General features: G+C 45.5%; 1 non-coding gene and 1 pseudogene across 1 annotated transcript; both read right to left on the bottom strand.

The window, feature by feature from the left end:
* Window positions 1-23707: 23707 nt before the first annotated feature.
* TRNAL-CAA (transfer RNA leucine (anticodon CAA)) lies at window positions 23708-23780 on the bottom strand. The gene has a single exon. It is a non-coding gene; the product is annotated as a tRNA-Leu (tRNA).
* A 91-nt stretch (window positions 23781-23871) lies between these two features.
* The window catches only part of LOC100335292 (ubiquitin-conjugating enzyme E2 N-like), a 37574-nt pseudogene continuing 33760 nt past the window's right edge, over window positions 23872-27685 (bottom strand).

The following is a 27685-nucleotide window of genomic DNA, read 5'->3' as shown; positions in this document are numbered from 1 at the left end:
AGCCTTCCCTTCCTGCAGGCAAAGAGCCCTCCCAGTCGCCTCTAACACAGGTGGGCCAGACACACCCCCTTCCAACTCCCACAGCCCCTAGCTTGCACCAGCAAAGGTGTTTCCCCTTGCCCTGTCCTCCCCCGGGCCGAGAGCCTCTGGAGCACCGGCCCTTGTCTTATATCCTGGGAGCTCTGAATTGGAGATGCTGACCAGCTTCCAGAGTAACCCCCAGATCTCCCTTCAAGGCCCTTGTTTCCACGCACTACTCTGGGTACAGCCCATTCACTGTGAGTCATTCAAGCGCTAATTTAAATATGTCAGTGGGTTTCACCTTTTAAGGAAAGCCTATAAAGAGATAGTTTTTTGGGAGAGTAAAGGATTCTTTTGTAAAGCCACAAAGCCCGTCTGATTTTTTTTTCTTACATAAATCCACATTTTGAACACTGAGGGATCTGGGAAGCAGACTCCAGGATAGAGATCACTGTGCAGGACATTTACCAGGGAATGAATGCCATTTTGGTTTTTTGTTTTGGGTGTTTTTTTTTTTTTTGGCCATGCCATGTGGTTTTCAGGATCTTAGTTCCATGACCAGGGATTGAAGCTGTGCCTCCCAGCAGTGAAAGCGCCAAGTTCTAACCACTGGACTGCCAGGGAGTTTCCAATAGGAAATGGTCTTGAGGTTGGCACTGGGAGTGGGACGTGGTGGGGAAGCAGCGAAGAGCAGATGAACATGTCAGGCTGCCAGGCTGTCCCAGTGGGGCCTCCAAGGGCCCCACGGGCAGCTCAAGGCTGGAACACATTTCAGAGTTTCCCTCACAAAGGGTAAGAGAGCCAAACCCTTACATCACCTGCCAGTCAGTCCCTGGATGCTGGTCACCCAGGACGGTTGTGACCCTAAGGTGGAAGGCATGTGGTTTGAAGGCAGAGGGGATGTGACTTGAGGGCAGCAATTCTTGCAGGGACTGTGGGGGGCTTCACCCTACCCAGCAACCTGGAGAGAAGGTCCTTCATCCCTGAAGGGGACATTCATGAGTATCCACTACACACACTCCCCTCACCCCCATTATGTGAAACTTTCATAAGCAAAAATCAGGGAACTGCTGTCTTCTGAGGGTCCACTATGAGCAAGACTGCATTCATTCTCTCAGAAAATCCTCATAATGGCTTTGTCAGATGGGGCTTATTGCACCCATTTTCCAGATAAGGAAACGGAGGAGAAAGAAGGCCACTTATCAGCAGAGTGTCGGACCTTTGCTCCCTGCAGCCAGGCCCCCTGTGAGCACCCATATCCTTTCCCTCCCAGTTCCCACCTTGCCTTGTGTAGACCTGCAGCTTGTCCTAGAACCACACCCTTCCAGACAGCCAGCCCTCTGGCCACTCCTGGTGAACTAGAGGCAAAACCTAGATGAGACTTCGTGAGGCCGACCACAGGGTCCAGGGCCCAGCATGGGGCCCAGGGCAGTCCAAGGACGGATCCTCGGCCAGGGAACTCCTGGTTCCCAGACAGAATCGGAGTCAGAGACGCAGAGGCTGGCTTCCCTGGAAAGTGCTCCGTGCAAGTGCCACCTTGCAGACATGAGGTAGTGAACACACTGGCCTGTGAGGATACCCACTCAACAGACATTGGACACCGCAGAGGAGGTGACTGAGTTCTGAGGCTCACTCGAGGCCACCAGTCATGGAGGGTCAGGACAGGAATACAGGTCTCCCTGACTCTCTTTCTTTCTTCCCAGGTTTGGACCCTAATCCCCGCATAAAGATGCTCTGAAGTGACTTATGCCAAGGCTGCCAGGGTGGGAGTACTCATGTCCATTGAGGAAGGCACCTCACCTATGGCTAACCTTGGCTATGACCTTGGGAAAGACTGAAGAGCTTGCGCTGCTGGGTGGAAGAAGACAGTCCTGGCAGGGCAGGGGGTGGTGGTAGGGTCACACAGCCGAGATCACCATTGCTTTTACCCAAGGCCAATCAGACAGAGGGTGGAAGGCCCGTGGGACTTCTCTCTGTGCAGGATGGGGGACCCCTTCCAGGGCCCGAGACTGGGCTCTTGTCTAACACTGAGAAGTGAATTGTCAGAGGAGACACACGTGCTGACAGAGCAAGAGACTTTATTGGGAAGGGGTGCCCAGGCAGAGGGCAGCAGGGTAAGGGAACCCAGGAGTACTGCTCTGCCACAGGGCTTGCAGTCTCAGGTTTTATGGTGATGGGCTCAGTTTCTGGGTTGTCTCTGGACAATCATCTTGCTTGGCTCTTATTTGGTCTGACTCAAGGTCTTTCCTAATTATGTGTGCATCTCGCAGCCAAGATGGATTCCAGCAAGAAGGCTTCTGGGAGGTTGGCAGGACAGACAGACTGCCAGAATCTCCTCCCTCTTTTTGGCCCTGCCCTAATTCTTAGTTTTTAGCAGCAGCATCATGTTCCTTATGGGAACCTTCTGCTATGAGACAACTCATGCAAGTGGTTATCATCACACCTGGCCAAAAGGTTGGTCAACGGTTCCCTACTGCTTCTGGACAAAGGCATGTGTATGTTTCAAAGGAGGCGGGGGAGGGTCTCTCAGCACCTCCCTGGTGGCAACTTGAGAATAGTGTCTGGCTCAGTGTCCCTGCTGGAGGCCTCAATTCTGTCACCTGCACATCCTCTCAGGGCTGGACTGGCACCTTCCACCGCTGCCCAGAGCCTGCTAATCAGAGTCATTTTCTCCACGCTGAGAGAGCCCAGGCTGTAGAGCTCGCGATATGCGGAGTTGACTGTCTCATGCAGCAGGACAGCCATTCTTGGGAAGTGGGCTTTGCTTCATATATTGCTGTATCATCTGTACCTGGAGCAGAGCCTGGACAGGTAAGATGCCCCATGAAGAACAAGTCCTGAGAGAAAAGCTGGCAAGGTTGGGCCTCTCCCAGTGTCCCCACCACCCTGCCTTTCCTCCCTGTTTCCCTGGCTCTCAGTAGCCTGGCCTTTCCTCTCCGCAGATTTCCAGTTCCCTGGAGGGACATTGGCTCTCAGAGATCCTGGGCCCAGACTCACTAGAGTCAGCTGGTGGGGTGGGGGAGGGGAGAGGTAACCGGGTGGCTCAGGAAAGTGGCTCTGGCCAGAGTGAGTGCTGGCAGCCATGTGGCATGTCTGCACTGTCTAGACAAGTGTCATGATTTATTATTCTCTCCTCTCCTTTCCCTAGTCAACTGTGAGCTTTTGGACATAGGGTACCATCTCATCTTGCTGTTGTATTTTCAGAGCACTGAGCCCAGAGGCCGAGACACACACATCATTTGGGTCACAGATCTGAATTTGACACAGTCCCTGTCCTCCAGGTACTCACTGGCTAAAGTGGCAAACAGTTCATTAAAATGCAGTGTAACAGGGGACATGAAGATGTTGGGGAGGGCCTGGAAGGGGCCCCAACCCAGTCTCAATGATTGGGAGGGCCTTTCTGGAGATGAAGCTCTAGGTGGATAGGTTTTAAAACTTATTTCCCTATTCTAATTTTCTGCATGTTTAAATAAGTAATTTCAAATTTGGAGAAAAGTTGCAAAAATCGTGCAAAGAATTTCCAATATCCTTCACTCGAATTCCTTGAAATGTTAATATTTTGCCACACTTTCTTTCCCTCTCTCTTCCCATATCTATCATCTATCTATCCATTATCTATCATCTTCCTCATCATTTATCTATAACTCTCAAAATTTATTTTTTCTAAAGTGTTTCAGAATAAGTTGCAGATATGATGACCTTTTACATCTAAATAGTTCAGTGAGAGTTTCCTAAACACAAGAGCAACCCCAGTACCATGATCAACATTAGGAAATTGTAGGGAGTGTTGTGGGCAGCCTGTGGATGAGGAGATGGGTGGTATGTGTAGTAGTCTGAGCAGGGTTTCTGTGCTGAGCACCTGGGAGGGAGGCGTGGAGGAGGCCAGACTGCAGAGCAGGCAGCCCTGGCAATGGAACAGCCCTGGTGCTAAGTTGATCTGAGCAGCGTGTCTATGCCGAGCGCCTGGGAGGCGTGGAGGAGGCCAGACTGAAAGGCAGCCTGGGCAATGCAACAGCCCTGGCACTAAGTTGAGTGTTAGCACGGGGAGCCCTGCAGACTTGCAGGTTGGACAGCCTGGGCTCTGGCACGCACCTTAAACTGCATCTCTCAGGTCCTCCCGGCCTGGAGTAATGATCCCGGTGGTTGAGGCCCCTAGGTTCATGGGGCAACCCAGTGGCCCTGCTCAGTTCAGCAAGAACAGAATGTACTCCAGGAGCTCAAGGAACAGGGAGTGGAAGGGCAGGGAAGAAACAGAAAAAAGTGAGTGATAATAAGTGTCTGGCATGGGCCAGGCCTGTTTTGTAACCTGTGATGACGTCTCCCAGTGGGTGAGTCACCGTTCTTCTTTGAGGGCTCACTCCTTCCGCATTCACCCACCCCCACAACCATCCTGCTTCAGCCACCCAGCACTGTCCCTCTTGCCTTGCTCCTCAGGACTGAGCACAAGAACTTGGGGTTGTTCACAGTGGGGTTCGTATCCTACCATGGCTGCTGTGAGAGTCTGAGCAAGTTGCTTGACCTCTCTGAGCCTCAGTTTCACTTCTCTAAAGCCTGAAAGGAAGTCCATCCCTTGTAGGTTATGGTGGGGATAGCCTGGGCCTGGCTCACCTGCCAGGGTGCCTGGTACTTAGTATTATTCAGTAGGTGTTTATGGAACCGAGAGGGAGGTAAAGGGAAGTAAACTCATAAGCTCATGCCTGGCCTACAGCAGATCTAGGGGAAACCTCAGTTATTTTAAATGAGGGCTTTAAACCATCCAGTCATGACCCACTGCATCAGCTCAGAGGCAGGCAACCCAGGCTGAGCCCACAGTGCTGAAGGTGATGGGTGGTCCTGATGGGCTGGTCACAGCCAGCCTCCCACCTGCATATGTGCTCTCATACCTTGAAGACCCCTGCAACCAGGAGACTAAGCTGGGGTGCTGATGGATCTCATAGGTAAGACCGCCAAGGCCAGTACCTGGCTGTGGGAGCCCCAGGCAATGCGCTGCGTGGAGGAGAGTGTCGGCGTGCTGGCGGGAAGGGTGGGCTGCCAGGGCCTTCCTCTCCTGCTCCCACCCCCCGCCCAGGTAAATCAACACCTGGCCCTCTCTCCAGCCAAGAGAGGCAGACCTGTGCCTCTCTTGGCTGCTCTGAGAGGTTTGAAGGTGTTGCAAATTGCTCTATGATGTTCTGGAGCCAAACCATGTCCCTGGCCCACAGCCCACCCCCTGGGGCTTGGCGTCTGCTGCTTTGTCCCTGGAAGACAAGCTGCCTTTGAGGGCCTGGAGTTCTGAAGGCTTTGGTTTGAAGGGACAGGTCAGCAGCATCCTGACCTGGCTGGGAATGGAAAGGCATCTCCCTAAGCGTCAAGGAGAATTGAGGAGGAGGTCAGAGGATGCAGCCTTGGGCTGCTTCTGTCCCAGGCCCCAACCACCCAAAGGTGCTTCTGTGGCTGAGTGGGGTAGAGGCTCGGAGCCTGTGCTCTGAAGCCAGACAGCCTGGGAGCCACTTACTCCCAGTGTGACCTTGGATAACTGTCTGCCCTCTCTGCTCAGTTTTCTCACTGGTAAGGTGGAGGTGGGAACAGTCTTCACCTCCGAGTAGTTCTGTGCCAGGTAAATGAGCTAATGCCAGTAAACTGTTTAGAGCAGTCTGGACTCGTGGGCTCTGTGCAAACATGAGCCATCACTATGAGAATGCAGGAACAGAATAGATCCTTCTTTGGGGCAGGATGAGGACAGCTTTCCCTCAGCTGAACCTCCCGCCCTCTGCGATCTAGCCCCACCCTCCATCTACCCTTACTTTTGACTCTTCCTTCCATTCATGGCAGCCCCAAGAGCTGATTTACTTTTCAGAACTCACTCAGGCCTTCTCCACCCACCAATGCAGGGGTCTCCTTCCCTCTGACCATCCTGCTTCCCTCTCTCAGGTTTGTAGGGGATACTGGAATGTTGCTATGAGGCTTGGTGAGGCAGCAACCATTTTGCCACTGTGAGGCAATACACATAAAAGAAAGGAGTCTCAGAGAACTTGAAGCCAGATGTATTCTTATCTTCTATAATGTCTAAAGAAAGAAAATTTCTGTCACAGCCACACAGAAGCAAACACTGGCAGTGCCCACTCCAGCAATGCCCACAAGAGCTTTTTAGTCAATGACCTTTCAGAATTCTGGACCCATTGGTTTTTCTAGCTCTCTCTGTGCCACATTCATGCTCTCTGAGCAACCTATGTATGATTGTTTGTTTTCTGATGAAGGTCTCCTGTGGGAAGAAGGCAGAGTCACAGGCCAAGAACAGTTTCCATCATGTCCCAGGGATACTCATTATAAATGAGTATCCTGAAGGTTGCACAGGCCTGAAGGTTTACACATGTGAGTCCATCTGAAGACATGGAGCTGCATGTGGGGTGTCCCCTAAAGCAGATTTCCAAAGCCTTGCACTGTGAGACTCTTACCCATGAGCTTGGGAATTGCAGAAGATGTGCAATGTCTGTAGGATGAACAGGCATAAGATTTAGCAGAATAAATCTTGCCTCCCCCACTGCAGCTGGGTTCCTGAGGGCAAGACCTGCACATACTTCACCTCGAAGTGCTGAGCAGGGGACCCAGCCCTTGCAGGGATCCCCAAGTGCATGCCAAGGATCAATAGCTGGTTAGTGTGAGCAGTAAGGCCTCCAAGCAGGAGCAGGAGACCAGAGGACAGGAAGCCAGATAACTATGTCTGCTGCTCCTAGACACCTTAATTGACCCCAGGTGCCTGGGGGACCCTCAGCCCATTTCCGTAGGTGCTGAAGGGACATGACTCCCAGACACCCAAGTCCTTGGCCTGTCTTGTGCTGTTGTCCAGAGCTGCATGTGGGTTTCCTACAGAGGAGCTGCTCTTTGAATCTGCTTTGCCTTTTCCAGAGTCTTCTCTCAGAGTGTTTCTGAGTTCTATTTGGTTAGCTGTCACACAAGGATTTCTTGAGCCTTCTATGTGGAGACTGTGGTCTGGCTGCAGACTGGATTTCATTCGGATTCAAATTCAGGTCTGAGTCAGGACCAGACGTGGCCTCCTGGATAAGGTGAAGATTAAAATTAAAGCCAGGCTGGAGGGTGAGTTTTTGGTCACATTTTTGTCCATCTCATAGGATGTGGAAGTTGGAGTTGGACTTTTACAGGATTAACCCTCTGGGACCCTCTGAGCTGCCCCTCCCTCCCCTTAGCACCTACTGCGCCTACCACTAAAAGGCCAATGGGCTCATGTTGTGTTTCTCCCAGGTGTATCTGGCTGTTGGGTGATGATACCACCTTCCTGCGGGCAGGGCCCTGGCCTTCCACTGACTGGGAATCTGCAGCTTTAGCCAGATGGCTGGAGGAGCAGTGCTGATGTCTGCCCATCCGGCCGGGCACACTTGCCTCCTGACGATCTGATCCATGGTGTTCCTTCACTGCCAGGCTCCCACCCTCCCTGCCCAGCCTTGACTTCCAGAGGTGAATGGGGTTGTGATCAGAGGTACTGCAGAGCCAAGTTACCAGGGTCTTGTGAAGCCAGGGTTAGAAGCTGGCTCGGGGGTGCAGACAGTTATGTCTGGTGCTCGTCACTCTGAGATGGAGCCATTGCGGGTTTGCTCGGGTGAACGGGTCCAGGCAGCTGGGGGGAACCGAGGGCAGGGGGCGTGAGGGAGGGAGTCAGGGTGACAGAGCCTCATGGGGCTGCCTCCGGAGCTGCCACCTCCTTCCGGAGAGAGGGAACATGGTGTACGTGCATGTCCTCAACCAGGAAACCTGATGCTTGTTGATCTTGAGCGCCTGCCGGAGTCTTGGCCCCAGTTCTGGGCGCGTATCATCCAGCCTGTGAACGCTGGATCTGGGGACCGGTCGAAGAGGGAGATGTGGGGGACCTGGGTGGACCTGAGTCCTCTGTCATCAGGGCCCTCCAGCGAAGCAGCACCTCCCAAGAGACAGCTGGAAAGGTCCCTACTGAGCACCTACTAGACATGGGCATTGTTCAGAGTGCATTCGATGCATTGTTTCATTTCATCTTGGGAGCAAGTCTGCAAGAGTTCAGCCTCATTACACAGGGATGCAAAGCAGGTGTGAGAGGAGTAAGACCCAGGCCTTGGCATTTTTTCTTAAGAGAACATCCTTCCCATGTGACAAAACAGAGACCAGAGAGATTCTCAAACCCACTGTCTTGACCTGAATTCACCCAAGCAGAGCCTGAGGCTTCCAGCCTCTGTGAAATCTTTTGGGATAGTACTGAAACGGAGCAGGACCATATGGTCCTTGCCGCCCCGCTATGTCCTCTGCCTGCCTTTTGCCTATGAAAAACTTTAATCAAAGAATAAGTTTAATCAGAGAAGTGAGAAATGATGAAACAAAGGAAAACAGTCAAAGGAGACTAAATAATAATAATGTAGTCATTAAGCACAGTCAAGGACGTTAGCTCTTTCTCAAGGGCTATAGATAATATTCTGAGCCATATCCTGTGAGCTGTCTTACAGACAGCAAAACACCAGGTGGAAAAGTTAGCTACATGATGACCAGACCGTACCCAGGACTTGAGCTGCCACAGTTCTGAGAATGGACCACAAAGAAATGGGAACAAATGGATCCTGGAACTGAAGATTAACTGTACCTGAAACAAACAAGATGATGCTGGTCAGACCACTGATGATCAGTTTGAGGATGACTGTTAGAGATGACTGTTAGTGCTGCTTTTGCACAGTCTACTTTTGCACACCCCACCCCCGCCCCATCTATAAGAGCTGTCACCCCCTGCTTGTTGGAGGGTGGGGATTAGCCTTTGGAAAGATGTCTGCCACCCTCCCCACCTCCAGTTGCCAGCATCTGAAATAAAGCAAAGTTTCCACCAATCTGGCCTGTTTACTGGCTTTTGAGTGGCAAGTGGCTGGACCACTCCCTCTCCCCCATATCCCTTTTGGTAACAGTATGACCCTTGGGAGATGGAGTAATGGAGAGGGGAGGGCATGGGCTGGGGTGGAGAATGGATGCTTGGATGGGATTGATGACAGACCCCTGGGTCCTGGCTTTAAGAAGTGGCACATACTCCTCCTGGGGGAGGGAAGCAGGGGACTTATCCTTAGGCCCCTGCATCCCACCATTTCCTATTGTAACTGTGTGGCCATCAAGCAAAGAATGCTCCGTGGATGGGAACTCAGAGCTGGTCCCCACAGGTACCCAGGTGGCTGGAGCAGAAGACAGGTGAGATCCAGAAGGTGTGAAGCCGTGCAGACCAAGAGGCCAATATGTCCAGTCTCCTCATCACACAGTTGGAGATACTGAGAGGGGACGTGAAAGGCCGTGCCTTGGTGGCTGAGCCAGGACTGGCTTGAGATCTCTTGACATTCAGACGACTGAGGTGACTGAGGTGGTGACAGGCAGAAGGTGACCTGGCTCCGGGTGTGCATGTAAAGTCTGTGTAATATACAGAGAGAGCCTCTGGAGTGACAGGTAGGTGGCCAGTAATGAACAAGAATGCAGTCTTCTCTAGAAAGTTCTCAGGTGTGTGTGCCCTGTATAAAGAAGGATGCCCTCTGCCTCCAGGGCTGGGAGGTCTGAGCCCAGTGTTCAGGCCTCTGTCCCAGTCTTTGAAGGGGTTTCAGGCCAGTCCAGGCCCAGTCAAGGCCTTGACATCAGTCACTCCCAGGAGGAGAGGGGCCAGGGGGACGGCCCATCTGGGCTGTGGAGCTGTTCCTACTGGGTCTCAGGCAGCCCAGGGGCCCAGGTAGAGCAAGAATGATGAGTAACTGGGCTTTGGCATCCAAGTAAAACCCACCTCAAACCCCAGACGAAACCGCCGCCAGAGCCTGCCAGCTGCCGCTGCCAGAGTCATCAATACGTATTGTTCCCCTAGACATGTTCCCTCAGCGCTTTTGACCACTGGGTTCCGGGGACGGGCTCGGTGTGGGCTTGCACTCTGAGGATGGACACATCTTAATGGGATCTGTTCCCCAAGCCACCCTACCCAACAGCCTCCAGCAGCAGGGTTTCGGGGAGGAAGGCAGCTTTCAGGCTGGATGAGGCCAGAAAGCCGGCACCAGGCCGCAAAAGCTGGTTGACCTTGGCCTTAGAAATTCCTCCGCTACTCAAAGGGGTGATCACATGGCCCTCGCTCTCATAATGTTGGCGTAAAGGATACAAAAATTCCTGAGCAAAGCATTGAGCAGGAAGGAGTGAAGTGTAGTGTTCCTGCTACTTCTCAGCCATACTGGGAAGCATCAGGCTTCTGGAAAAGAATGTGGGGAGTCCTGGTCGAACAGGCCTGAGTTCCCACATCAGTCTCCTCCACCCCACACATGTGATCTTTCTAAGCTTCAGTTTCCTTATTTGTGAAATGGAGCCAGTGAAGATGGCCAGCAAGATGGTTGGGAGAGCTAGAAGTTGGGCAGGCCTGGCTCTCAACTCAGTGCCAGGGGCTGGCGGACTTGTGAAAATGACACGGCAACAGTCACCTAAAAGACGACTCTCCAGGTTAAACCAAGCATCGGGGCCAGAGCAAGGGCCACATCCTCTCTGTGAGGCCAATGTCAAGGCACACCTCTTCTGTGAAGACCTCTTGAGTTCTTTCAGTGCTCATCTGGGCTCTTCCTTTAGACAACTAGACCCCACAGTGTCCAGACTACTCTTTTTAGCTTTATCTTACTGCAGGGGTTATTGGGATGGGGAGAGTACTTCCCAGCATACTTGCCCCTGCCCATCCTATTTGAGAGAAAGGCCCCTTTATGTGATACTGGCAGGATATAAGCCACCCCACTCTGAAAGCTGAAGAGGGCAGATGTACCCTCACCAAGGTCCTTGGCATGTTGACTAGGCTTGGCCAAAAAGACACTGCTATCCAGGGCTCAGAATCTTAAGTGGTGACATCTTTCAAAGGGAGAGTTTGACACTGTTCCCCATGGCCATGGCTAAAGGTGACTGCAGCAGTCCTAGAGACCAGCCACAGTGAGGCGGACCTTGCCCAGAGGAGCTGGGGTGTGACTGGCTATGCTTTGGGCTTCCAGCCTCCTTTGGCTCCTGGCCATTTCCTGAGCTTTGTTCTCCCACCTTCCTGTCGATTTGGAGATCCCTGGCAGCCAGAGTTGGGTTTCTGTTGTTTGCACTCAACACACATATTTGCACTTGCATGATACCAACTGTTCCAGGTGAGCAAATACTCTTTCCTTAAATGGATTACAATCCCCAAGGGCAGAAATGCTGCCTTACACCCTAGTGTAATTCCCACCCAATGCCAAGTGTGCAGGTGAAGCTCAGACTGTCAAACAGAGCTGGGATGGGATGCAGGTTCTGTTACTTATGGAATTTGGGGTTTTGAGAAGTCATTTAATCACCATGGGCCTTAGTTTTGTCATCTGTAAAATGGGCAGAAAGGTACCTACTTCCTAGGGTCTAGGGATAGGATGGGTACATGATAGAGGGAATGGGACTCAGGCTGCTCACAAACCAGCTTCTAGTGATGGACTGGTCTGAGGATGCAGATAGGGGCAGGGCTGAGGCTCTAGGAGGGGGGTTGGGACCCCAAGTGTGAGGAGCTATGATGAGCAGAGGCAAAGTACCTGGTAATTAATTCTGTTTTTATCATTGTTAGATTTCACTTTGCCATCTTTGTTATTTATATTTTATTCCCTTCAATATCCACTTATGATAAAAAACAAAAACAAACTCTCAATAAAGTGGATAAAGAGGGAACATACCTCAATATAATAAAAGCTATATATGACAAGCCCACAGCTAGCATACTCAAAGGTGAAAAACTCAAAGCATTTCCTCTAAGGTCAGGAGCAAGACAAGGATGCCCACTCTCATCACTTTTATTCAACATAGTATTGGAACTCCTAGCCACAGCAATCAGGCATGGAAAAGAAATAAAAGGAATCCAAGTGAAAAAGAGGAAGTAAAATTGTCACTCGTTGCAGATGACATAATACTAAACACAGAAAACCCTAAAGATGCCACCAAAAACCTACTAGAATTCACCAATGAATTCTGTGAAGTTGCTGGCCAATATAGAATTAACATCCAAAATATGCAAAGAACTCATGCAACTCAACATCAATAGAACAAACAACTACAGACTTCCCTGGTGGTCCAGTGGTTTAGACTCCATGCTTCCACTTCAGGGGACATGGGTTCAATCCCTGGATGGAGAACTAAGATTCTGTATGCTACACAGTGTAGCCAAAAACACAAACACAAAAACAAAACTCAAACAACCCAATTAAAAAATGGGCAGAAAATGTGAATAGACATTTTTCCAAAGAAGACACACAGATGGCCAACAGGGACATAAAAAGATGCTCAATATCACTAATCATCAGGGAAATGCAAATTAAAACCACAATGAGACATCACCTCCTACCTGCCAGAAGGACTATTATCAATAAGACAAGTAACAAGTGTTGGTGAGTATGTGGAGAAAAGGGAACACTTACATACCACTGATGGTAATATAAACTGCTGCAGTCACTATGGAAAACAGTATGGAGATTCCTTCAAAAATTAGAAATAGAACTACCCTTGATCCAGAAACCTCACTGCTGTGTATTTATCCAAAGAAACAAAAATACTATTAGAAAAGATACATGCACCCCAATGTTCATAGCAGCATTATTTACAAGACATGGCTAAGTGCCCATCAACAGATGAATGGATAAAGATGTGGTACACACACACACACACACACACATATACATAATGGAATATTACTCAGCCTTGAAAAAAATGAAATCTTGATATTTGCAGCAACATGGATGCACCTAGAGGATATTGTGTTAAATGAAATAAGTCAAATAGAGAAAGACAAATACTATACGATTTTACTTATATGTGGAATCTAAAACAAATGAAATAAATGAACAACATGACAAAACAGGAATAGAGTCATAGATACAAAGAACAAATAGGTGGTTGCCAGTGGGAGGGGTGAGGGGGAATAGTGAGGGAGATTAAGAGGTACAGACTCTCAGTTACAAAATAAATGAGTCACAGTATAAAATGTACAGTGTGGAGAACATAGTCAATAATTATGTAATATCTTTTTATAATGACATATGGAAATTAGACTTATCTTGATGATCATTTTGAAGTGTATAGAAATATCAAATCACTATGTTGTGTAACAGGAACTAACATAGTGTTTCAGCTCAATTATACTTCAAAAACAGACAAACTAACTCATAGAAAAAGAGATCAGATTTGTGGTTACCAGAGGTGGGGTTGAGGGAATTGAATGAAGGTAGTCAAAAGGTACAAATTTCCAGTTGTAAGATAAGTAAGGGATGTAATGTACACCATGATTAATTTAATTAGCACTACTGTGTGTTATGCATGAAAGCTGTTAAGAGAGTAAATTCTAAGAGTTCTTAGCACAGGAAAAGAATTTTTTTCTATTTCTTTAATTTTATGTTTATATGAGATAATGGATGTTCACTGACCTGACCTTGATGATCATTTCATGACATATGTAAATCATTATGCCATAGAGCTTAAAATTACACAGTGCTGTTATGTCAGCTATATCTCAATAAACTGGAAGAAAAAAAGTTTTTAATCTTATTTTTTGGTTGAAGTTTCCAAAGATTTATATTTTTACTCCCCAAAAAAGCCTGACTTTCTTGAGGAAGAAGATTTTGTATTTTTCACCTTTTTATCTTTCGTAGCATCCAGTGCATAGTACAGGCATACCTTGTTTTATTGTAGTTTGTTTTATTGTGCTTTTCTTTTCTTTTCTTTTTTAGCAAATTGAATGTTTGTGGCAACTCTGTCAAGCAAGACTGCCAGTGCTGTTATTCCAACAGTATTTGTGCACTTCATGCTTCTGTGTCAAGTTTTGGTAATCTTTGCAACATTTCAAACTTTATCATCATTATTATATTTGCTATGGTGATTTGTGATTAATGATCTTTGATGTTACTATTGTGTACTTGTTTGGGGCACCATGAACCATGTGCATATAAGAGGGCAAATATAATCAATAAATATGTGTATTCTGACTCCTCCCTCAACTGGCTGTTTCCTAGTCTCTCTTTCCTTGGTCCTACCTATTCCCCAGGACACAAAAATATCGAAATTTGGCCAATTAATAACATTATAGAACCTGGGACAGAACTGTGTTTGGGTGTCTCCTGAGGATATATGGGTCAGCAGTGGACTGCTTCAGGGGCAGGGCAGGGGCTCTGGGTGCAGTAGACCTGGGTGTGGCATAAGCCCTTTTGGAGGAGGTCACCATTAACCCACCATAGAGCTGCCAGAATTTACACAGGACAGGGGAAACAGACTCTTGGAGGACACAAACAGAACCTTGTGAGCACCAGGACCCAGAGGAAGGAGCAGTGACCCCACAAGAGACTGACCCAGACTTGCCCGTGAGTGTCCAGAAGTCTCTGGCAGAGGCATGGTCTGGCGGTGGCCTGCTGCAGGGTTGGGGGCACTGAGTGTAGCAGTATGTGCATGGGACCTTTTGAAGGAAGTTGCCATTATCTTCATTACCTCCACCACAGTTTGGCCTCAGGTCAAATAACAGGGAGGGAACACAGCCCTGCCCTTCAACAGAAGATTGGATTAAAGATTTACTGAGCTTGCCCCTGCCCATCAAAACAAGACCCAGTTTCCCCCTCAGTCAATCTCTCCCATCAGGAAGTTTCCATAAGCCTCTTATCCTTATCCATCAGAGGGCAGACAGACTGAAAACCTCAATCACAGAAAACTAACCAATCTGATCGCATGGACCACAGTCTTGTCTAACTCAGTGAAACTGTGAGCCATGCCATCTAGGGCCACCCAAGACGGACAGGTCACAGTGGAGAGGTCTGACAAAACGTGGTCCGCTGGAGAAGAGAACGGCAAACCACTTCAGTATTCTTGCCTTGAGATGCCCATGAACAGCATGAAAAGGCAAAAACACAGGACACTGAAAGATGATGCCCCAGGTTGGTAGGTACCCAATGTGCTACTGGAGATCAGTGGAGAAATAACTCCAGAAAGAATGAAGAGATGGAGCCAAAGCAAAAACAATACCCAGTTGCGGATGTGACTGGTGATGAAAGTAAAGTCCAATGCTGTAAAGAGCAATACTGCATAGGAACCTGGAATGTTAGGTCCATGAATGAAGGCAAATTGGAAGTGGGCAAACAGGAGATGGCAAGAGTGAACAACAACATTTTAGAATCAGCAAACTAAAACTGACTGGAATGGGTGAATTTAACTCAGATGACAATTAGATCTTAAGAAGCAACAGTTAGAACTGGACACGGAACAACAGACTGGTTCCCAATAGGAAAAGGAGTACGTCAAGGCTGTACATTGTCACCCTGCTGATTTAGCTTATATGCAGAGTACATCATGAGAAATGCTGGGCTGGAAGAAGTGCAAGCTGGAATCAAGATTGCCGGGAGAAATATCAATAACCTCAGATATGCAGATGACACCACCCTTATGGCAGAAAGTGAAGAGGAACTAAAAAGCCTCTTAATGAAAGTGAAGGAGGAGAGTGAAAAAGTTGGCTTAAAGCTCATCATTCAGAAAACTAAGATCATGGCATCCGGTCCCATCACTTCATGGGAAATAGATGGGGAAACAGTGGAAACAGTGGCTGACTTTATTTTTTGGGGGCTCCAAAATCACTGCAGATGGTGATTGCAGCCATGATATTAAAAGACGCTTACTCTTTGGAAGGAAAGTTATGACCAACCTAGATAGCACATTAAAAAGCAGAGATATTACTTTGCCAACAAAGGTCCGTCTAGTCAAGGCTATGGTTTTTCCAGTGGTCATGTATGGATATGAGAGTTGGACTATAAAGAAAGCTGAGCACCGAAGAATTGATGCTTTTGAACTGCAGTGTTTGAGAAGACTCTTGAGAGTTCCTTGGACTGCAAGGACATCCAACCAGTCCATCCTAAAGGAGATCAGTCCTGGGTGTTCATTGGAAGAACTGATGCTGAAGCTGAAACTCCAGTACTCCAGTACTTTGGCCACCTCATGCGAAGAGTCGACTCATGGGAAAAGATCCTGATTCTGGGAGGGATTGGGGGCAGGAGGAGAAGGGGATGACAGAGGATGAGATGGCTGGATGGCATCACTGACTCAATGGACATGAGTTTATGTGAACTCCAGGAGATAGTGATGGACAGGGAGGCCTGGCGTGCTGCGATTAATGAGGTCGCAAAGAGTCGGACATGACTGAGCGACTGAACTGAACTAAACTGACCATTAGATCTACCATTGTGGGCAAGAATCCCTTAGAAGAAATGGAGTAGCCCTCATGGTCAACAAAAGACTTCAAAATGCAGTACTTGTGTACAATCTCAAAAAAAAAAACAACAACAAAACAAAACAGAAAGATCTCTGTTCTTGAAAAACCAGAATGATCTCTGATATTGAAAGGCAAACCATTCAGTAGCACAGTAATCCAAGTCTATGCCCAGACCAGTAACACTGAAGAAGCTGAAGTTGAACTGTTCTATGAAGACATGCAAGACCTTCTAGAACTAACACCCAAAAAAGATGTCCTTTTCATTATGGGGGACTGGAATGCAAAAGTAGGAAGTAAAGGAATACTTGGAGTAACAGGCAAATTTGATCTTGGAGTACAGAATGAAGCAGGGTAAACGCTAATAGAGCTTTGCCAAGAGAACACACTGGTCATAGTAAACACCCTCTTCCAACACAAGAGAAGATTCTATGCATGGACATCACCAGCTGGTCAATACCAAAATCAGATTATTATATTCTTTGCAGCAAAGATGGAGAAGCTCTAAATAGTCAGCAAAAACAAGACTGGGAACTGACTGTGGCTCAGATCATGAACTCCTTACTGCCAAATTCAGACTTAAATTGAAAAAAGGAGGGAAAACCACCAGGTCAATCAGGTATGACCTAAATCAAATCCCTTATGATTATTTCAGAGTGGAAGTGACAAATAGATTCAAGGGATTAGATCTGATAGACAGAGTGCCTGAAGAACTATGGGTGGAGGTTCATAACATTGTACAGGAGGCAGTGATCAAGACCATCCCCAAGAAAAAGAAATGCAGAAGGGCAAAATGGTTGTCTGAGGAGGCCTTACAAACAGCTATGAAAAAAAAGAGAAGTGAAAGGCAAAGGAGAAAAAGAAAGATACCCATGTGAATGCAGAGTTTCAAAGAATGGCAAGGAGAGATAAAAAAGCCTTCCTCGGTGATCAGTGCAAAGAAATAGAGGAAAACAGAATGGGAAAGACTAGAGACCTCTTCAAGAAAATTAGAGATACCAAGGGAACTTTACATGCAAAGATGGGCACAATAAAAGACAGAAAATGTATGGACCTAACAGAAGCAGAAGATATTAAGAAGACGTGGCAAGAATACACATATACAAAAAGATCTTCACTACCCATATAATCAAGATGGTGTGATCACTCACCTAGAACCAGAAACGCTGGAATTCAGTCATGTGGGCCTTAGGAAGCATCACTATGAACAAAGCTAGTGGAGGTGGTGGAATTCCAGTTCAGCTATTTCAAATCTTAAAAGATGATGCTGTGAAAGTGCTTGAATCAACACGCCATCAAATTTGAAAAACTTAGGAGTGGTCACAGGACTGGAAAAAGTCAGTTTTCATTCCAATCCCAATGAAGGGCAATGCCAAAGAATGTTCAAACTACCACACAATTGCACTCATCTCACACGCTAGCAAAGTAATGCTCAAAATTCTCCAAGACAGGCTTCTACATTACATGAACCATGAACTTCCAGATGTTCAAGCTGGATTTAGAAAAGGCAGAGGAACCAGAGATCAAATTGCCATCATTTGTTGGATCACTGAAAAAGCAAAAGAGTTCCAGAAAGACATCTATTTCTGGTTTATTGACTATGCCAAAGCCTTTGACTGTGTGGATCACAGCAGACTGTGGAAAATTCTTCAAGAGATGGGAATATCAGACCACCTGACCTGCCTCTTGAGAAATCTGTATGCAGGTCAAGAAGCAAAAGTTAGAACTGGACTTGGAAAAACAGACTGTTCCCAAATCGGGAAAGGAGTACGTCAAGGCTGTATATTGTCACCCTGCTTATTTAACTTATATGCAGAGTACATCATGAGAAATGTTGGACTGGATGAAGCACAAGCTGGAATGAAGAGTGTTAGGAGAAATACTAATAACCTCAGATATGCAGATGACACCACCCTTATTGCAGAAAGTGAAGAAGAACTAAAGAGCTTCTTGATGAAAGTGAAAGAAGAGAGTGAAAAAGTTGGCTTAAAGCTCAACATTCGGAAAACTAAGATCATGGCATCTGGTCCCATCACTTCATGGCAAATACGTTAGGAAACAATGGGAACAAAAAGATACTTTATTTTCTTGGGCTCCAAAATCACTGGAGATGGTGGCTGCAGCCATGAAATTAAAAAAATGCTTGCTCTTTGGAAGAAAAGTTACAACCAACCTAGACAGCTTATTAAAAAGCAGAGACATTACTTTGCCAACAAAGGTCTGTCTAGTCAAAGCTTTGGTTTTTCCAGTAGACATGAATGGATTTGAGAGTTGGACTATAAAGAAAGCTGAGTGTTGAGGAATTAATGCTTTTGACCTGTGGTGTTGGAGAAGACTCTTGAGAGTCCCTTGGACATCAAGGAGATCCAACCAGTCCATCCTAAAGGAGATCAGTCCTGAATATTCATTGGAAGGACTGATGCTGAAGCTGAAACTCCAATACTTTAGCCACCTAACTGAAGAGCTGACTCATTTGAAAAGACTCTGATACTGGGAAAGATTGAAGGTGGGAGGAGAAGGGGATGACAGAGAATGAGATGCTTGGATGGCATAACCAACTCAATGGACATGAATTTTAGTAAACTCCAGGAGTTGGTGATGGACAAGGAAGCCTGGCGTGCTGCAGTCCATGGGGTCACAAAGAGTCAGACACAACCGAGTGACTGAACTGAACTGAATAACCTTACAATGGCTTTGAAGTGAAAGGAAGAGTCAAATAAAACACTAGAAATATAAAGCTTAATGAGGAAGACATGTTAAAAGCCAAGACAGGCTGAAAGGTAGGCCTCTAGTGCCTAACAGTCATCCAAGTTTTGAATACAGAGGGAAAGTTCTTGATGGAAATTGAAAGCTGCTCCAATGAACACACGAATGAGTAGAAACCCAAGCAGGGAGGGATAGAGCTGGGGTGGTGGACATCCCTCTGGAGCTGAGTTTACTTAAGACAGGAGATGATTTTCCCTCTTTTTGGGTCTTCAGTCCTGATTTGGGGGGAAAAAGGAAATGTTTGCATGTTTCTTTTTATTCTCCCAGAAGCAAGTAGGTAATAATTATTTTCAGTTTGGCACAATTGGGTTCAAAGGTGAAGACTTGAATCTTTTTAGTACTGATGGTTCTAGAGAAGGGACAGGAATCTGTGTCATTCCCATAAAGTCTCAGTGCATAGAAAAGCCAGAGGAATCTCCCAGGAACTTCAACCAGTGAAGGAACAGGGTTGAGCTGGGTTTGGCTTTGGATTTTACAGCAAGCTTCCCTGAGCAGTCACTTTCCTTCTTTACATGTTTATAAATAGAGATGGTTGTTCCTTGGATTTAATAAATGTCTTATGGTTGGTTATAATTTCTGACATTGGAAATGACCCCATGTATCATAGAGCCATTGAATTTCCTTAAGAGCAGAGGAGAAAATTCCCTGGGATTTCCAGGGCAACAGAAGTTGTGACTATGACTGGCCTTAGCCAGCATCCCTGTGGATTTGGACCCTGGACAATGTTGCAGTATCCAGGCTAATTGTCCATTAATTCCTTTGTCAATTGATTTGTTCTACTAATTTGCTCCTTACTTATGACCTTACTTGATTCTGGTCATTCCCCTGTTATGACATCCAGGGCAGCCTAGATTAAGAGATGAATGGTCAAGATGGAAGTTCTCTGACATTTCTTCTTAATTTCCTGTGCCAGCTTGTCTTTTTCAAGCCAGGCTTTAAATATTGGTGAGCAAAAGACAAAGAAAATGCAAAAGACAAAGCATATCTGAACCTCACTAAGCCATGTGATAAAATTGTGTGCAGCCTCCTTGGGGACCAGACAGAGAGACTCATGATACTTTCTAGCTGTATGTCCTTGGCAAGTTACTTAGTGTCTGTGACCCTCCCATCTCCTCAGCCTACAGATTAAGGATAAAACTAATCTCTATCAGGTACGCAGCACTCTGCCAGGGCCTGTGGTGAGCACATGACATGTGTAATCTGATATTTGTCTCAGCAACCGTAAGAAGTTAGGACAGCCAATTCTTCCCTTTCATAGAAGAGGAAACTGGGAACTTACAGAGGTTAGTCACAAGACTGGGTGATGGGTAACAGGGCTGGTAGATGGTTTAAGTGTTCAGTTTCACACATTTTGTTTTGTATTTTGGGTGTTTGAGGTGGAAGGGTAAATTTGGTCCCTATTACTCCAACACGCCTTCCCAGTGTTTTGGGAAAGCTTATTCCTCAAATGGCCCCCCAGGAAGGGCTGTAGAACAGTATTCCCTGAGTTATTATATTCATAACAATTTTCTATGGTCTTGTTACATAGAGATTTATTAGGTTGGTGTAAAATCTGTGACTTACCTTTTTTGCATATGTTAGATAAGTTACTCCATTGTCTTCTGGCTGTCAAAAATTCTGATGATAATGTGGCTATAATTCCCTTTTGAGTAGCTTGGTCTTTTTGCCAGGATGCCTGAAATAACTTTTTCATAAAGCCTCATAATTTTATCAGAATACGTCTTGATACTGGCCACATAGGTTATTCTCTTTAAGACTGTGGTATGTTCTTGTACTATGTAGTCACAAATTCTATTACTTCAGGAATGTTTTCTTAAGTTATATGTTTTAGTCTTTGTGTTTTTTTTTTCCTTTGCTTTCATGCATGTCTTGAAAAGCCCCTTATTATACATATGTTGTATCTTTGCTTATCTTTATTATCTATCATTTTTATTTTTTAATTTATTTTTGGCTGCATTGGTTTTTTGTAGCTGCATATGGGCTTTCTCTAGTTACAATGAGCAGAAGCTACTCTCTAGCTATGGTGTTCGAACTTCTCATCACTGAGGCTTCTCTTGTTGCAGCACTTGGGCTTAGTGCTCTGAGGCATGTGGGATATTAGTTCCCTGACCAGGGATTGAACCTGTGTCCCCTGCATTGGCAGGAAGATTCTTAACCACTGAACCACCATGGTAGTCTCTATTGTTTTTCTCTCAATACTTTCTATCTCTTTTAAAATATTTTTAAATATGTCTTCCTTTCCATGTTGTATTTATCTTAAGGCATTATTGTGTTGCTCTTTCTTGTATTTCTTCATTTTAGACTTCATTTTAAAATAACACTATTTTCTCTAGTTATGCTCTGAATTCTGTCGCTCCTCTTTTCAAAGCTTCTGAGTTTCCAGTCACCTCATTTATAAGATTTTCTGATTTGAATTTATACTTTTCATAAATACCTTTATCATTTTCATAGTACATTTTAGCTTGTTTTTTCATTTTTTATTTTTTAATTTATTTATTTTAATTGGAGGCTAATTACTTCACAATATTGTATTGGTTCTGCCACACATCAACATGAATCCGCCACGGGCGTACATGTGTTCCCCATCCTGAACCCCCCCCTCCCACCTCCCTCCCCGTACGAATCCCTCTGGGTCATCCCAGTGCACCAGCCCCAAGGATCCTGTATGGAACCTGGACTGGTGATTCATTTCTTATATGATATTATACATGTTTCTACGCCATTTCCCCAAATCATCCCACCCTCTCCCTCTCCCACAGAGTCCAAAAGACTGTTCTATACATCTGTGTCTCTTTTGCTGTCTCGCATACAGGGTTATCATTACCATCTTTCTAAATTCCATATATATGCATTAGTATATTGTACTGGTGTTTTTCTTTCTGGCATACTTCACTCGTATAATAGGCTCCAGTTTCATCCACCTCATTAGAACTGATTCAAATGTATTCTTTTTAATTGCTGAGTAATACTCCATTGTGTATATGTACCACAACTTTCTTATGCATTCATCTGCTGATGGACATCTAGGTTGCTTCCACGTCCTGGCTATTATAAACAGTGCTGCGATGAACATTGGGGTACACGTGTCTCTTTCAATTCTGGTTTCCTTGGTGTGTATGCCCAGCAGTGGGACTGCTGGGAAATCACAGCAGGATCCTCTATGACCCACCTCCCAGAATATTGGAAATTAAAAGCAAAAATAAATAAATGGGACCTAATTAAAATTAAAAGCTTCTGCACAACAAAGGAAACTATAAGCAAGGTGAAAAGACAGCCTTCAGAATGGAAGAAAATAATAGCAACCGACAAACAACTAATCTCAAAAATATACAAGCAACTCCTACAGCTCAATTCCAGAAAAATAAACAACCCAATCAAAAAATGGGCCAAAGAACTAAATAGACATTTCTCCAAAGAAGACATACAGATGGCTAACAAACACACGAAATGATGCTCAACATCACTCATTATCAGAGAAATGCAAATCAAAACCACAATGAGGTACCATTTCACGCCCGTCAGAATGGCTGCAATCCAAAAGTCTACAAGCAATAAATGCTGGAGAGGGTGTGGAGAAAAGGGAATCCTCTTACACTGTTGGTGGGAATGCAAACTAGTACAGCCACTATGGAGAACAGTGTGGAGATTCCTTAAAAAACTGGAAACAAAGCTTGTTTTTTTTAATGTTAGGTTATAATTTCTATCTCTTGCATACATATCTTTCTGGTATGTTTTATTGTCTCTGGGGGATATTTTTTCTCTGATTCTTATATATTATTATATGTACATGTAATTCTTCTCATTCTCTTGTTTCTTCAGATATCATCCTATGGGATTTGAACTGACTTTTTTCTATTGCTCACTTTCTATATGCAATGCATTTTTCTTCTTTTTAGGCTGTGTGCACCAGAATATCTTTTTTGGCTTCATCCCTGTAGAGTTTCCTCTTTTTTTTTTTAGAATAACAAAAATATTTTGCTAAAACATAAGACTTACAGAAGTTTCCAGACAAATCATACTATACGGTCACAAGCTTTTACATGAAAGGTGGAGTCTACGCTTGATAGCAAAGTCATAGTGTTATTGGTGAGGGCTGTGATGTTTGTTTGATGTTCCCATTTTGGCTCAAACAATTAAGCCTATCCATCTGTGACAACTAAATAAATAGAGAGCATATTCTAAAGAATGGTTAGCTGTTTAACCAGTGAAATTGGATCACTATTAAAGGGAAGGAGTCGATAAAATTAAAATAAAACTACTCTCACAAGCTCAAAAAGTAATAGAGAAAAACACCCATTACCTTGGCAGCAAACCCTGGCCATTCCCTTCATTCACAGTGCTTTATACTTAAACAGTGATGGATAGATGAATTAAAGAGAGGTGCACTGCTTTGAAATGTTTCACAACAATCCTGGTGTCTTTCTAGCCTCTGCTCATGCTTTACAGCAGTGAGTCAGGAGGAGACACAGATATGCTAATGTGCATTTAATCGCCAAAGGATAAAAGGTGCCTGGGCTTTTAATCTGCAATATTTCCAAGACTGTGTCCATTAAAGTGAAATGAAGTTCACTCAGTCGTGTCTGACTGTTTGTGACCCCATGGACTATACAGTCCAGGGATTGAACCCAGGTCTCCTTCATTGCAGGTTTGTTCTTTACCAACTGAGCTATCAGGGAAGCCCAAACAAACTGCCCTATCTGAGGCTTGAACTCAGGACCTTCAGATTTTGAGACTGATGCACTGCCTACTGAGCTAAGAAGGCAGACGTGTCCATTAAAATCAAACCAAAAAGAAAGACATCTTGGCAGAACAAGAGAAGTGATGAAGACTTGATGATCCAATTAATTTAAATATTATCCATGTTGGGCATATAGCCGAGTCCAAGCCAAGTCCATGCTCGAGCTGCTTCTATGGCTTGAGCTTTGTCAAGTCTTTCACTGCTGAGACACATCATTTACTAATGGATCATCTGGATTGGAAGCACTTAACAAAGCCAGGATGGATGACAGAACAGTACTGATCTGCAGGGCTGGGGACTACTCAGAATATCTAAACATATTCTTCCCAACTTGTCTACATTAGGATGCTAAATTTTGGTCATGAAACATACTTTAGGGGCTGCCATTGGCTATTCTTCTGGAAGGAATAGTTCACTTTTAAATGTCCCTCCTTCAAAGGGGAACCCTGGGGCCAGCAATGGCCACATTAAAATAACAGACATTGATTGCTCTCATCTGGTTCTGCTTTGATGCCAGGAACTGGTCCAGCCAGCAAGTGATGGGTTTCCTCAACAATCCCTAGGGCATCATAGCCATCTTGTCAGATCCCAAGCCAGGTCTCTGGTCTCCTCTCCCTGCATGTGTGTGCACACGCCCAGCAGTTTCAGTCATGTCCAACTCTTTGTGACCCCATGCGCTGTAGCCTGCCAGACTCCTCTGTCCATGGGATTCTCCAGGCAAGAATACTGGAGTGGGTTGCCATGACCTCCTCCAGGGGATCTTCCTGACCCAGGGATCGAACCTGGGTCTCCCGTACTGCAGGTGAAATCTTTACCACTGAACCTCTGGGGAAGACCCTCCTCTCCCCACAGGTCCCTCTAATATTGTTTTCACAAAGTGATAAAAACATGGTCTCACGCTCTTGGAGATCTGAGTGTTCTGTTCCCCTCCTCTACTGTTATCTGGACTTTTTTTTTCTTTCCTTTTACTGTCCTTATTCAGCTCAATTTGGATTCTACTGCTGTCTGTTTCTTCTTAGTCTGGATCTTTGTTTTGGAAAAGAACTTTCATTTGTTACATTTCATAAGTTTAAGGGCCTATGCTGCTCCAGTGCTATCAGCTCTCCCACATGGACCAGTGCACTCGCCCCATATTGGATCCTTCAAAGCCTTCCTAGTTCTCAGACTGGCCCACAGTGCTTTCCAGTTAGTTAGCCTAGTGACTGTGGGCCATTGGAAGTCCAGTTGCCTCCTTATGCTTCCTTCTGCCCAAAAGTAGACCCCATCCAGTTCTCGTAGCTACTATTGGGTTGTTCCCAAGCCCTCATATCAAGAGATCATTGGGGAGACCTTATCATGTATTTTTTGCTATAGATATTGCCTATGGGTCTTTGTTTCTCTGTAGGACAATTTGGGAAGACTTAAAAGTGTCATCACAATGTTCTAAGAATTCCAGTGTGTGCTGACTATTTTTTTGATTTGCATAATTCAGCTCTAAATATTTTCTGTTGCTCCCAAGTAACCTAAACGGATACAATAGTATTGCTACACTGGAGGTGCAAACAAATAAAGTGGTCACAGACTGAGACTTCAGTTCCCATCATATAGAGCAGAGCATTTTGACCGTAAGAAGTCATGACCTGCCCTCTCTGCTCTGGTCAGACCTTGGGTGCAGCATTGCATCCTGGCTGGGCATCAAGGTTTTAACAGACACTCATCTGGGAAGTGTGTTTAGGAAGGAGAGGCAGTTCGAAAGCATGCAACACAAGTAATGGTTAAGAGAACGACCATAACAGGTATAGTTTTCTAACTGCTGCTCTGTGCCGGACATAGTCGACAAACATTAGTCATGTGATCCTTACGGCAATTCCAGAAGTGCTGTTCTTATCATTTACACTTGTTAGATGAGGCTTCAAACATGAAGGACTGCCCAATGTTACACAGTAAGCAGCAAAGCTGGGATTCAAGCACAAGTCTATTTGTCTCCAAACCTGTACTTTTAGACATTTCAGTAAGGAAAATGCTGGGAAAGATTGAAGGCGGGAGGGCAGGCGGCAACAGAGGGTGAGACGGTTAGATGGAAATCATCAACTCAATGGACAAGAGTTTGAGCAAGCTCCAGGAGACAGTGAAGGACAAGGGAGCCTGGTGTGCTGCAGTCCTTGGGATGGCAAAGAGTAAGATGCTATTGAGTGTTGTTCTGTCAGAACAACAACAATAGGGGAAAATTAAGATTTTTGAAAATGGGTTGGCACCATATGATTCAACAGTGTTCCAGAAGGAAGGACAGGACTAATGTGAATTGAAGATGTCGTACATGCCTGGCATCAGGTAAAATCTGTTTAATTTAATCCTCATACCCATAAGAAGTATGCTTTAATACCCTGAAGGATCAGTCAGGACCTGTTAGGAGATAGAAGTCATAATACTTATTTATATCAGAAATTCATTTAAATGTCCTAAACCAGATAAAAAATTGTTAATTGGGTAAATGAAAAAGTAAGAAGGAAACTAAGTTATTGATGAAGTAATAACTGCTGGAAGTTTCTAGTACCCTAGGGCAGGAGAATTGATGGATGAGATTAGATTATTAAAACTTAATAATTTCAATTAGTTAATTTAGTTGGAAGAGAGGCCCCGTGGGGCTGACGCTCAGGTCCCTGAAGTGTAGGACATGCTGCCAGTATGGAGTTGGAGTCTCCGAGATACAGCACCAAGAGGCTAGTTCTATGAGGGCTGGAAAACTGCAAAGTGGATCCCACTGTTGCTATGGGAAGGATCTCTGGCTGCGGGGGTGAAACATGCTGCTGGAACATAAAGCAGACATGGGGGATAAGTCCAATCCTCCACTTCAGCCCTGCACCCTCCCTCAGTGTCCTCATGGGCTGATGCTGGCGATGCAGAAGTGTGCTTTCAGAGTCCCAGCCGCAGCAGCACAAGGAGAGGAGAGAAGGACGGCATTTTGGTGATGAGGACATGAAGGCTCAGACACGTGCCTCAAGTCTCAGAGCTGGTGAACCAGGCACATTCCACTCTCAGATTTTTACAAAAGATTATTTTTTCTTGGCATATAATTACTTTACGGGCTTCCCTGGTGGTTCAGCGTTAAAGAATCTGCCTACCAAGCAGGAGGTGTGGGTTTGTATCATTTTTTAAGATTTATGTATCATTTTATATGTAGTTATAACAGTTCAGTTCAGTTCATTTCAGTTTCTTAGTCATCTGATTCTTTGTGATCCCATGGACTGTAGCACACCACCCCTCCCTGTTCATCACCAACTCCTGGAGCTTGCTCAGACTCATGTCCATCGAGTCAGTGATGCCATCCAATCATCTTATCCTCTGTCATCACCTTCTCCTTCTGCCTTCAATCTTTCCCAACATTAGAGTCTTTTCCAATGAGTCAATTCTTTGCATCAGGTGGCCAAAGTATGGGAGTTTCAGCTTCAGCATCTGTCCTTCCAATGAATGTTCAGGACTAATCTCCTTTGGGATTGACTGGTTGGATCTCCTTGCAGTCCAAGGGACTCTCAAGAGTTTTCTCCAACACCACGGTTCAAAGCATCGATTCTTCAGGGCTCAGCTTTCTTTATAGCCCAACACTCACATTCATACCTGACTACTGGAAAAACCATAGCTTTGACTAGACGGATCTTTGTTGGCAAAGTAATATCTCTGCTTCTTAATATGCTGTCTCTGTTGGTCATAGCTTTTCTGCCAAAGAACAAGCATCTTTCATGGCTTTACTCACCATCTGCAGTGATTTTGGAGCCCAAGGAAATAAAGTCTCTTACCATTTCCATTGTTTCCCCATCTATTTGTCATGAAATGATGGGATTGGATGCCATGATATTAGTTTTTTTAATGTTGAGTTTTAAGTCAGCTTTTTCACTCTCTTCTTTCTCTTTCATCAAGATGCTCTTTAGTTTCTCTTCACTTTCTGTGACAAG

The sequence above is a fragment of the Bos taurus genome, chromosome 2 (assembly GCF_002263795.3).
Source record: "Bos taurus isolate L1 Dominette 01449 registration number 42190680 breed Hereford chromosome 2, ARS-UCD2.0, whole genome shotgun sequence".
Lineage (NCBI taxonomy): Eukaryota > Metazoa > Chordata > Mammalia > Artiodactyla > Bovidae > Bos > Bos taurus.
This window is presented reverse-complemented; position numbering and strand designations above follow the sequence as displayed.